The sequence below is a fragment of the Moschus berezovskii genome, chromosome 9 (genome assembly GCF_049115385.1).
Source record: "Moschus berezovskii isolate FMDL1 chromosome 9, NW_MosBer_1.0, whole genome shotgun sequence".
NCBI classification, from domain to species: Eukaryota; Metazoa; Chordata; class Mammalia; order Artiodactyla; family Moschidae; genus Moschus; species Moschus berezovskii.
Window position 1 is genome coordinate 103,618,564 of NC_142468.1, and position 11,217 is coordinate 103,629,780.

Below are 11,217 nucleotides of genomic sequence, written 5' to 3' on the forward strand. Positions count from 1 at the left end.
GTTTTACATTAAAAGTGGCCCTCAGACTGTTCTGTATGTTACAAGTCTGATGGATAAATGACCTTATGTATTTTTCAAAACTCATAGACATGTAAATAAGTGTTTAATTTTAGTAGCAAACATAAACAAATAAGCAAACAAGCAGAACATCAACCAGGTTATACGGGCATCCCTCCTAGAATTCAGAATCTGAAAAACAGCTCTAACTCTATTAGAAATGTATGACATAACTGCACTGAAGGAGGAAGGGGGAAAAGAACCACCCTACATAACTGGAGCATTCCAATTTTAACCTGAAAGTTTAAGTTAAAAATAATTATACATTAGCACTGTACTATATTTGGTAAAGTTGTTTCTCAGGGAGTATATATTACTAATTCTAAAACTGACTTGCATGTATGCTGAGGCTGAGCAAATACATAAATGTGGAGTGGAGTGACATTCAGCAAGATGGTCAGGGATAAGGTCCTCAGCTTGACTGGAAGCTTTTCTCTCTCAGGTATTTTGAATAGATCGTCTCACTATTTCCTGGTCTGCAATGTTACTGCAGAGGAATCTGCATATAGACTTATAAGAATTCCCTTTTATGTCTTGAGTATCTTTTCTCTTGCCATTCTCAACATTCCCTCTGTCTTTAACTTTTGACAATTTGATTATAATATATGTTAGTGAAGATGTCTTGATGTTCAACTTATTTCGGTTCTTTAGGTATCATGGAAATGGATGTTCATTTTCCTTCTCATATTTGGGACATTTTCTGTCATTATTTCTTTCAATAAATTTCCCTCCCCTTTCTTATATTACAAAGCTATAGTAATCAAGACATCATGGTACTGGGACATGTGGTTCATCAAGGGCTTCCAAGGAAGATCAAGGCTCAGTTCCTATAGTGGTAGCCTGATCATTAATTAACTTCTTATAGGTTTTTCTTCTATGTCTTACTGTGATATGTGTTTGCAGTCTGCATTATTAACATGAGTTTGAGCAAGCTCTGGCAATTAGTGATGGACAGGGAAACCTGGAATGCCTCAGTCCAAGGGGTCACAACGAATCAGACATGACTGAGAGACTGAACTTACTAACATTATTTAGCTCCACGTATTAACTATGTCATCTATTCTAGTTAATGCAGTGACTCCCCCTTTTGGGGCTGCTTGTCTATTAACATGAAAATCCCAATGTGGTCAAGCAGTTGGCAAAGATTTGGCTCAGTGGAAATCATAGTGTATTTCTCATTAGTGTTGTTCTTCTGGCAATCAGAATCTTCAGTATAGCAAAGCCTGGAATTGCAGTGGCAAGAAGCAAAAAGTTCATAAATAGATCACTAAGAATGGTGGAAAGAGGAACATTCTTATTTCTACTCTATATTTTTCAAAACTGTATATTGAAAGTTGATAACACAATGTTACAATTAACTGCTAGTTCAGTGCATACAGGTTCCCTGGTGGCTCATTGGTAAAAAAAACAACTACCTGACAATGCAGGTGATATGGATTTGACCCCTAGGTTAGTACGATCCCTTGGAGAAGGCAATGGCAACCCATTCCAGTATTCTTGCCTGGGAAATCCCATGGACAGAGGAGTCTCATGGGCTACAGTCCATGGGGTTGCTAAGTCAGACATGACTGAGCACTCAGCACTCAATGCATATATCATATGTTAGAGTTCATTGTTTCCAAGTAGGTATAATCATAATGCTAGACTCTTTTCTGGGCATCTGATTGTACGTTCAATTGTTCTTTGAGCCTGGAATTGTTCAGGAAAATTGATCTCATGGTCTTGTGTCTATTGCTACAATATTTGTCAGAGTAAAATCTGTTGCACAGGTAATCTTTGTAGAATCCTAAATACATAAATCAGACCCTTTCTGAGGCCTTGGATAGTGATCTTGGAAGAAGAACTACAAGCAGAGAGAGAAAATTCATATCTAGAGTAAAATTTCATTCCTGTAAAGACAATTTACTACCACCTGTGGAGGAGGAACTGATTGGCAAGTTCTCAATATCAATCTCTTCTACTTACAGGTAAAGTTTTAAGAGTAGTTGTAGTCAAAAAGCCTTCATGAAAGGGAATCCAAAGATTCAGAGTATATGTTGGTTGCTTAGTTGTGTCCAGCTCTTTGCAAACCCATAGACTGTAGCCTGCCAGGGTCCCCTGTCCGTGGAATTCTCCAGGCAAGAATACTGGAGTGGATATCCATTTGCTTCTCCAGGAGATCTTCCCAACCCAGGGATAGAACCCAGGTATCCTCATTCCAGGGAGATTCTTTACCATCTGATCCATAACCTAAATTCCAGCTGATTCATGTCTCTGTTATGTAAGTACTGGGGGGATACAGAACCAAAGTGGGCTAATAGATTACCCTTTCCCCAGACCTTAACTGCCTTCTCTATGGAGAATGGCATATAATGGACATCGATGTAAAACTAGTGAATGATAGAAATTGTGATTTTTTTAAATGGTGGGAAATCCTAGTCACATAGTCACTTGTTAAATCATGGTCAGGAACTTAATTCAGAATAAATCCTGATAGGGTTCTACGATCTGCTTTCCAAATGGTGGATGGTGCTCAGTTGTAGAGTACAAAATTTTCCTCCAGAACCCTTAGAGTTATCACTGATGCTCATCTATTTGATCTTGCTAGTGAATCCCATAATGACCTTGTATCTTGTGAATACTTCCATTTAATTGGAATTCATATGACCCAAATGGCAGGGAAGTTTACAAGGAAAAATGGAGCTGGTGGAGGAACCCCTTGAAAACTAACAATCCAATGATAAGTCACCAAACAAATGACTCGGAACAGTATTCACAATATTCTCCTGCTATTGCAGGAGAGTGAACATAAAATGGCAAAACAGAAAGTTCACGTCACTATTCTTCCAATTTTGAAAAGTTGTTGTAAAACAGTGCATTGCCTTATTTATACACAGTAAAAATAATTCTGTTCGTTGTGGTATAAACAATACTTTTTCCAACCAAAGAAGGCCCCATGTATTTACAGTTTATAAAGTTAAAGATATTGTACCGTTGATATCACATCAGTAGCTCTTTATCTTAAAACAAATTTAAATTTTAAAAATTAAGGAGGAAAGGATGTCAAAAAGACAAGTAAACATAATAGAAAGAAGAAAAGACGAAAATTGCTAAGGTTTCTTGTATCTTTCATTATCACCATTAACCTTTACTTCAACTTAATCAATGCTTCCCACTGGTTAAAATGATTGGTTTTAACATGACAGTGATTCCATTCGTAGGAGAAGGGGACTACCGAGAATGAGATGGCTGGATGGCATCACCGACTCTGTGGACATGAGTTTGAGTGAACTCCGGGAGTTGGTGATGGAGAGGGAGGCCTGGCCTGCTGTGATTCATGGGGTCGCGGAGAGTCAGACACGACTGAGCGACTGAACTGAACTGAACTGAACGTGACAGTGATTCCATCTGTAAATATGTAGAGACACAGCTACAGTGTTAACAGTCCTGTGAATTTACTTTGTTTCCAGAAATACGATATTTCTTATGACTGCAGAACCTGGCCAGACTTCAGATAGCAACTCTTCAGTTTTGACATAGCTGCCTTCATTTCTTTATTCCTTAGAGTATAGATAACAGGGTTTAAAATGGGAGTAAAGATGGTATAGAACACTGCAAGGACTTTGTCAACTGAATAACTGCTGAAGGGCCACACATAGATGAAGATGCATGGTCCAAAGAAGAGTGTGACCACAGTGACATGAGCAGTCAGTGTGGAGCGGGCCTTGGCCATGCTAGCAGAGGAGTGGCTCCTAACTGTTATGAGTATCACAGTGTAGGAAAGAACCAACAGGAGGAAGGAACTCAAAGAAAGAAAGCCACTGTCTGCAACAATTAGTAGGCTGACAACATAAGTGTCAATGCAGGCCAACTTAGTCACCAGAGGGAGGTCACAGAAAAAGCTATCCACTTGATTAGGCCCACAAAAAGGCAAGTTAACAGTAAATGCCAGCTGGCTAGTAGTATGGACGAAACCCACACACCAGGAGATGAGTACAAGAATAATACATACACGGCGGCTCATGATTGTCATATAGTGAAGAGGTTTGCATATAGCAACATAACGATCATAAGCCATGGATACAAGAATCACCATCTCGCTGCCAGTGAAAAGATGAACAAAAAAAATCTGGGCCAGACAAGCATCAAAAGAAATAGTCTTGCGTTCAACCAAAAAGTGCAATCATTTTGGGGGTAGCAAAGGAGGCAACACATATATCTATAAAAGAGAGGTTTGCGAGCAGAAAGTACATGGGGGTATGAAGGCGGGAATCTGAGGTCACAGTGAGGATGATGAGAAAATTGCCCAGCAGTATTGCTAGGTAGAGTAGTGAAAATATGAGAAACAAGAAAGGTTGGAGCTCCTGGGAATTAGAGAGTCCCAGCAACACAAATTCAGTCACCTGAGAGTGATTTGTCTCATTCATTGACTTTGGAAAGGACTTCTCTTTAGTCACCTGAATGTGAGAGAAACAGATATCAATCAGTGAACTGAGCATGGGTTTGATTTCCCAGTTCTGCTTCATACCCTAGGACTCTAGTTTCTATTTATATTTGTATCTAAATTTTCACATATCATCAAAGATCATATAGAGAGCACGACAACACTATTCAAGAAGGATGGAGGGGAGAGATGTTCAACCACCTGGCATATCCGATTACATCAATTTAACAAATGGAATAAACGAACTTAAAAATGAAATTGAGTATCTGAAATTTTTTTGACATTACAGAAATCCAGTCTAAGAATCTACAGAGACTAAATCATTTTTCTGCAGTAAAGAACATAAATCCTTTTTGAACTGCTAACACAAAGGAAGATATTTTCACAGACTTAATGTTGACCAAGACAGTTAGATACAAAGAGGTGTATACTGTGCTAACCTTTTGAAATAAATTTCAAAAATAGGTAAAACTAATCTCTAGGGTTGAAAAAGCTTCAATAATGATTATCCTTAAAGGGAAATTGGGGACAGAAAGGATAGGAAGGGCCTTCTGAACTGTTGGTGATGTTCTGTTTCTTGATGTGGTTGATAGTTACATAGGAGTATTCACTTGGTGAAAATGTATCAAGATACATATTTCTGCTCCATGTGCTTTTGAGTGTATGTGATATATATTCAAAAAATTAAATAGGAGAAGAAAAGATGGCATTACATTATGTGAGAGAGTTCATAGGAACTCATTGCCTTGAATAATTAAATCTTATTCCTTTCCCTATTGAGTTACAAATTATCTCAACTAAAATGCAAAACCACAGCAAAACTTAAAGATCCAGAGTCTATTGTAAGTCTTCCTAGAGCTGTGATTCATCTCTTCATGCAGTTCTATCATATGAAAGAATATAGTGTTAGTTCCTCCCAGTTTATTCCCCAAAGATATTAAGCTTTTTAAACTCAGCCATTGGTGTTAGTAATGTAGACATATTATTGAATTATGATTGATATTTTATTTGATTTGGCAAGGCTTAAAAATTGTATTGCATGAAAGTAGTCAGTAAGAAATTTGTATCATAGGAAAATTGTTTTTTTCTTTTCTATTCAGTTATTTTCTATTCTATCAGAACTTTCTCCCTTTTATGCTATTTTAACTTTAAAAAAACTTGGAAAAGTTGTGTGATTAAATGTAATGAAGCATACGATTTTGAAGAACCTTTCTCTGGATCTAAATTAGGTCTTAGGAAAGAGTATCTTTTACTGATTTCTACTCATCTGCAATTTTTTAAATTAATGTCTTCTTAGATTATAATTAAAAATTGCCTAGTACCCTTTGAGTTTCACTGGAATGTTTACACATAAAGACAGGGTATATAATGAATAATTTCAACCCCCAGGAACCAAGTTCAGGGACTCACCTGTATATTTCAAATCTCTAATTCTCTAGAAAATCTACCAAAGAATTAATTCACATTTTATCTCAGATTATATCAAAATATGATCCCAGGCTGTTCAAAAAGCTAACGAGCAGAGGTTGAAGTCAAAACAGGTGGCCAGTAAAATTACACATAGAAACAACTTTATATTTAAGGAGCCACCACATTCTCTTCAGTGCCATTCTCCCCTCCTCATCATTTCTCGGGAGTTTCGTATTAGCAAGTCAACTCCAGGAACCCACCCTGATGTATCCTCCCTGGAAAACACCCTGACTCTTACACCCCTGACATGAATCCTATACTGAATCCTTAGATACAGGGCAAGACTTAATATCTAACAAAACCAGCAAATAAGGGTTCATATCTGCCCTATCAGAAAAAGCAAAGTCTTAAGCACAGGGAGCTTCCAAGGGAGATCTTTTGGTGCTAGAACAGAAAGGGGCAGCAGGAGTCATTGTGAGAAGACATTCTGACATCTTTAGAATAAAATCTATTATGTGAGACAGTCATCCTAAGAGTCACTCTCCCATTGAGTCATTTGCATTCTTGTATTCTTCACTGTCATTGGCTTATTGGGGTTCCCAGGAAAAGAAAGGATCCTGCTTTCCAGATAGAATACTGGTAGAACTGATTCAATCAACATCTGAGCTTAGTATACAAGATCAAAGTGGTGAGCAAAAGAAACTGAATTAATTAGTCTAAGTATAAATCCTTTACTTCTAATAAAGTTCATTCTTCTTTAGTTCATTTATTCTCTAAGTACATAACTGTCCATTTTCCCCAGGGCTCTGTGCCATGAGCTGGTGATAGATCACTTAGGTTTATAACTTGCCTCCCCAAAGCTCATTTATTAATATTTATAATCCCTATTTTCATTTAGAGAAGATGCTGAATCCTCATTTCCCTTCACTCCTTTTTAGAGGAATTGGACTGTCTTTTTACATCTAATAAAACTACTGTACTAATAGAAACATAAAGCTGTTAGAGTAAAAACAGTTGTCATTGGGCAGCTATATGACTCTGAACATTTAGTCTTTCAGGGTTCAAATATCCTCAAATATCAAATATAGAAAATGATGTTGCTCTCAAGGAGACATTGAAAATGTTTCTTAACCAATGACATCAGTGACACATCTTTAATCAATTGTAATGATTAAATATATGCAAATGTTCTGAATGATGTATTGTTTCAGACCAGAATAAATAATTATTACTATTTTCAGATTATTTTACTGGTAAAGATGGTGTTATCTGTCTCATTTAAGAATGAGTTCCAATTAGTAGATGTGTTCATGTAAACACCAATTTTTCATTTCTTATAATAATTAAAGATAAATTAACATGCATATAAGATTTACTAGGTGACCCTCAGTCCCCTTCTATATGAAATTCTATCAAATAATTATTTCTCCAATACTTCTATCTCAGAACTTAATACCGGTAGATGAAGTGAAATAATTGAGTATAGTTTACAGAGGCCACCAAACTCTTACCAGTCAGAGATACATCTTTTACAAGCTTTCCCACATTTCCGCTGCCTTTACCTTCTCCATGTAAATCCAGATCAGAGATTTAACCAACTCTGTGGAGACAAAGCTTGTGTGTCATCTTCAAAAGGATACTGACAAAATGCTTTCATTTACCTAAGATGAAGTGAAAAGTGTGGAGAAAGCTTATAATCGATAGCTATTAATTCATGGATCAGATTTAGTTGTTACTTCTACATCTTCTAAGAAAACAGACCTGGCCTTGAAGAAATGAGTTATAAAGACGTTTATTTTTAAATAAGTAGGAAATAGACTCGAGATGCTTGTAGACAGGATGGGCTGTTTAAGGGGACATCAACCTGCATGCTGTGTCCTAACGCAGAACTTAAGTAACAGGGAGTATTTGGAGCAGTCCGGAATCTAAAAGACAAAGCAAGAGTTAAAAAGGAAGAAATGCCTCCCCTCCCCCCAAAAAACCCTGCTATTTTACAATTTTCCAAAGAATTTAGCATAAATGACTTTCAAAGACCTCCAGAAATTAAAACCAATTAAATATCAATAAGCATACATGAAGAGAATTAGTGTTTAGTCTCCACTGAAGCTTTAAGTATAGAATTACTTACCCACATATTCTAGGAGAATGCTTTCTTTCAACTTAACCTCATCTGACAGGTCCTGAGAATAGATGAAATTTTTGAGGGATTCAAACACTGTTCTCAAGGGGAGGCTCTGAGTGAACTTAATCTACAATTTCATATAAACTTTGTTTTTAATTAGCAAGAATATTTTTAGGAAGCATCACCAATGACAGTGGTTTTTATATGATTTTGGGTCTGTAAAAATATTGAAATATCAAGAATATAGTGTCATTTATCAGAACCATGTTTAGGAAATATTTAGGCTTTTTCTTCCCCTTATCTTACTTTCTCTTGATTCAAAGTGTAGGTAACTTTCCCCCTGCTTCTCAGAGATATATAATCATTAAATACTTGAATCAAATATTCAAATAATACTTGAATATTATTTTGTGAAATAATGAATTTACCATGTAGTAAATTTATCATAATAGTAGTAAGAGTCTAAAATACAGTAATCATATAGGACATATCTTCTCTTTTCACAAGTAGGGCATATATTCAGCAGGATATTTTTATTTTCATAATTTATTTACATTGGTATTTCTTTGTCATGAATCAACAAAAGCCATTCTAAATTATAAGCTTTAAAATAGCCTAAAACCCAAATCAGCAGGTGATGTCTAAAGATATCATGGACTATACAAGAAGTTATAGCCTGAGTCACTGAAATTTATGTTCTGACTCTGCTGCTGCTGCTAAGTCACTTCAGTCGTGTCCGACTCTGTGTGACCCCATAGATGGAAGCCCACCAGGCTCCCCCGTCCCTGGGATTCTCCAGGCAAGAACACTGGAGTGGGTTGCCATTTCCTTCTTCAATGTTCTGACTCTACCTCTCACTAAATAACTGCAATTTTAGGCAATCTGCCACTATGAAGGTGCACCATTTCTTTTCAAAAATGGATAAGAACTCTTCCTCCTAATCTTTATGATTCTCTAATTCTCTGCCTTTTGAAAGCATAATCCCCAGAATGTGTTAGTTCCATTATAAAAATTATTACAAAATGTTGTATTAAAATAAAAGCATATTCAATCAAAAAAGAAATCCATCCTGGTTTTAGTAAAGAAATACAGCTGTCTATTACTTTTCAGATATAGGACAACAATAATAAGCAAAATGGACATAGAATAATCCAAGACTGAAAGAGTAGAGTATGATTGCTTCTCTTTGTTTTCTGTTCTAACTGAATTAGAAGGCTGAGGAAAAACAGCACTCTTCTAGTGCCTAGCCTCTAAAATAGCCTCTATTTTGTGCCTCTAGGTACAAAAATATTTGTACCTACCAGGAAAAAACCAACATTCTTCAGGATCCATTGGATGGGGGCAAATGCACTGAACCCATGTCTTTACAGACTTCAGTCTTCACCATTTACACTTTGAAGTATCATTGTCCTCAACACATAGATATAAGAAAAACCACCACAAGTGTGAGAAGCTAATTAGTGATTTGGCGTCACTAGATTGTAGTGATCATGGGACACAGAGACTTGTAATAACAGAAATTACCTTCATTAGAGCTGATTGCATGAGAGTTTGTTTGCTCACAAGAATTACAGTACATCACCTTGAGGATTCACAAATGGACAAAACAGGAGGATTCATGGAAATACTTTGTCCTATTGGAAAAAATTTAACATGGTGGAAAGAAGAGCCATGAGTAGTTTTGCTAGCTAGTCCATTCTGCTTCAGGAGAGTTTTAGAACAGGGCCATTGGGGGTGTCAAAAATTGATGAGGAGCCATTTTTTTGCCTCTGTGTACTACACAACAGTGTACCATCTTGGTATGTTAATAGCTCTAGAAGATCCATGTACTTGGTTTCAAGGTAAGGCAGGGGAAGTTCTTTTATAATAGAAACACTTTATCATGCTGAGTAGATTTTAGTAAAAAAACTTTGAGTAATTTCCAGAAATTTAAACTTTTTAGTTCAAGCTTTTAGGGAAACTATAGCTAAGTGAAGCTATGATGTTCCCCTCCTTGGGGAGAAAGGACAAAATATAAAATGATAAAGAAAGGAATTCCCTATTATAACATAGAATTTTGAAATTAGTGTGGACACTAAAGTCAACTAGTCCGACATCTTAAATTTATAGATTGGTTGAAAGAGCTCTCGAAGAATTACTGTTTGATTCAGTTGATACTGACCAATACCACTTTCTAACCCCTTGCCAAATGCCCTTTCTTCTCTGCCATCATGCCTCTTCCACAGTTTGGAACATTTTGATGTCATGATTAGAGCTAAACTGATTATTCATCTCTTCCCAGACACATGCATCTAAAGCACTCCTAAATGTTTTGTTGACAAGTACTTCCTAGTACCCTTGATATCTATCGTTTCTACTATCCTTTTCCTGTAGATAATCTCCAAAAGTCTGTCATTTGAAATCATTTTCTTCTTAGGGTCTCCTGCTGGATGATTAATACATTTAAGTGACTTTACTCCCTTATAAGAAAGAGCCCTAAATATACACCTCTAAAGTTCCAAAATGTATCACAAGACATCTCTGAACCACAAATTTGTCATCTCCAAAACGTCCAACTCTTTGTGACCCCATGAACTATACAGTCCATGGAATTCTCCAGGCCAGAATACTGGAGTGGGTAGCCTTTCCTTCTCCAGGGGATCTTCCCAACCCAAGGATCTAATCCAGGTCTCCATTATTGCAGGCAGATTCTTTATCAGTTGAGCCACCAGGGAAGCCCAAGAATACTGGAAAGGGTAGCCTATCCCTTCTCCAGCAGACCTTCCCCACTCAGGAATCAAACCAGGGTCTGCTGCATTGCAGGTGGATTCTTTATCATCGGAGCTAAAAGGGAAACCCTCCAAATTAACACATTTTCCCTAAATATATCTTTACTATAATACCAATACTATTAATGTTATTCTTATCATTCTAGGAAACATTTAGGCTCAAAATCATCAATATGGGTGATATCTACTTCTCTAATATTCCTATACTTAATTCCTAAATATCATTTATTTTGATGGGATCACCCTGTTTATATAGGTTTTTTTTTTAATGCCTAGTGTTTTCTAAACATGAATCATGAACCTTTCCCCTGGTTGTTACATGTAATTTGCACATTGCATTTTTGGCAGATGCATCCTCCTCCAAATTTGTAGATTTAATAAAATAATTATTCCCACATTGTAGAAAATTTAAAGTCTGTTTCTTAACTGAATGTGTG

General features: G+C 36.5%; 1 pseudogene; it reads right to left on the bottom strand.

Annotated features, from left to right (window-relative positions):
- Window positions 1-3,520: 3,520 nt before the first annotated feature.
- LOC148776826 (olfactory receptor 4K15-like) lies at window positions 3,521-4,628 on the bottom strand (annotated as a pseudogene).
- Between the last annotated feature and the right edge of the window lie 6,589 nt (window positions 4,629-11,217).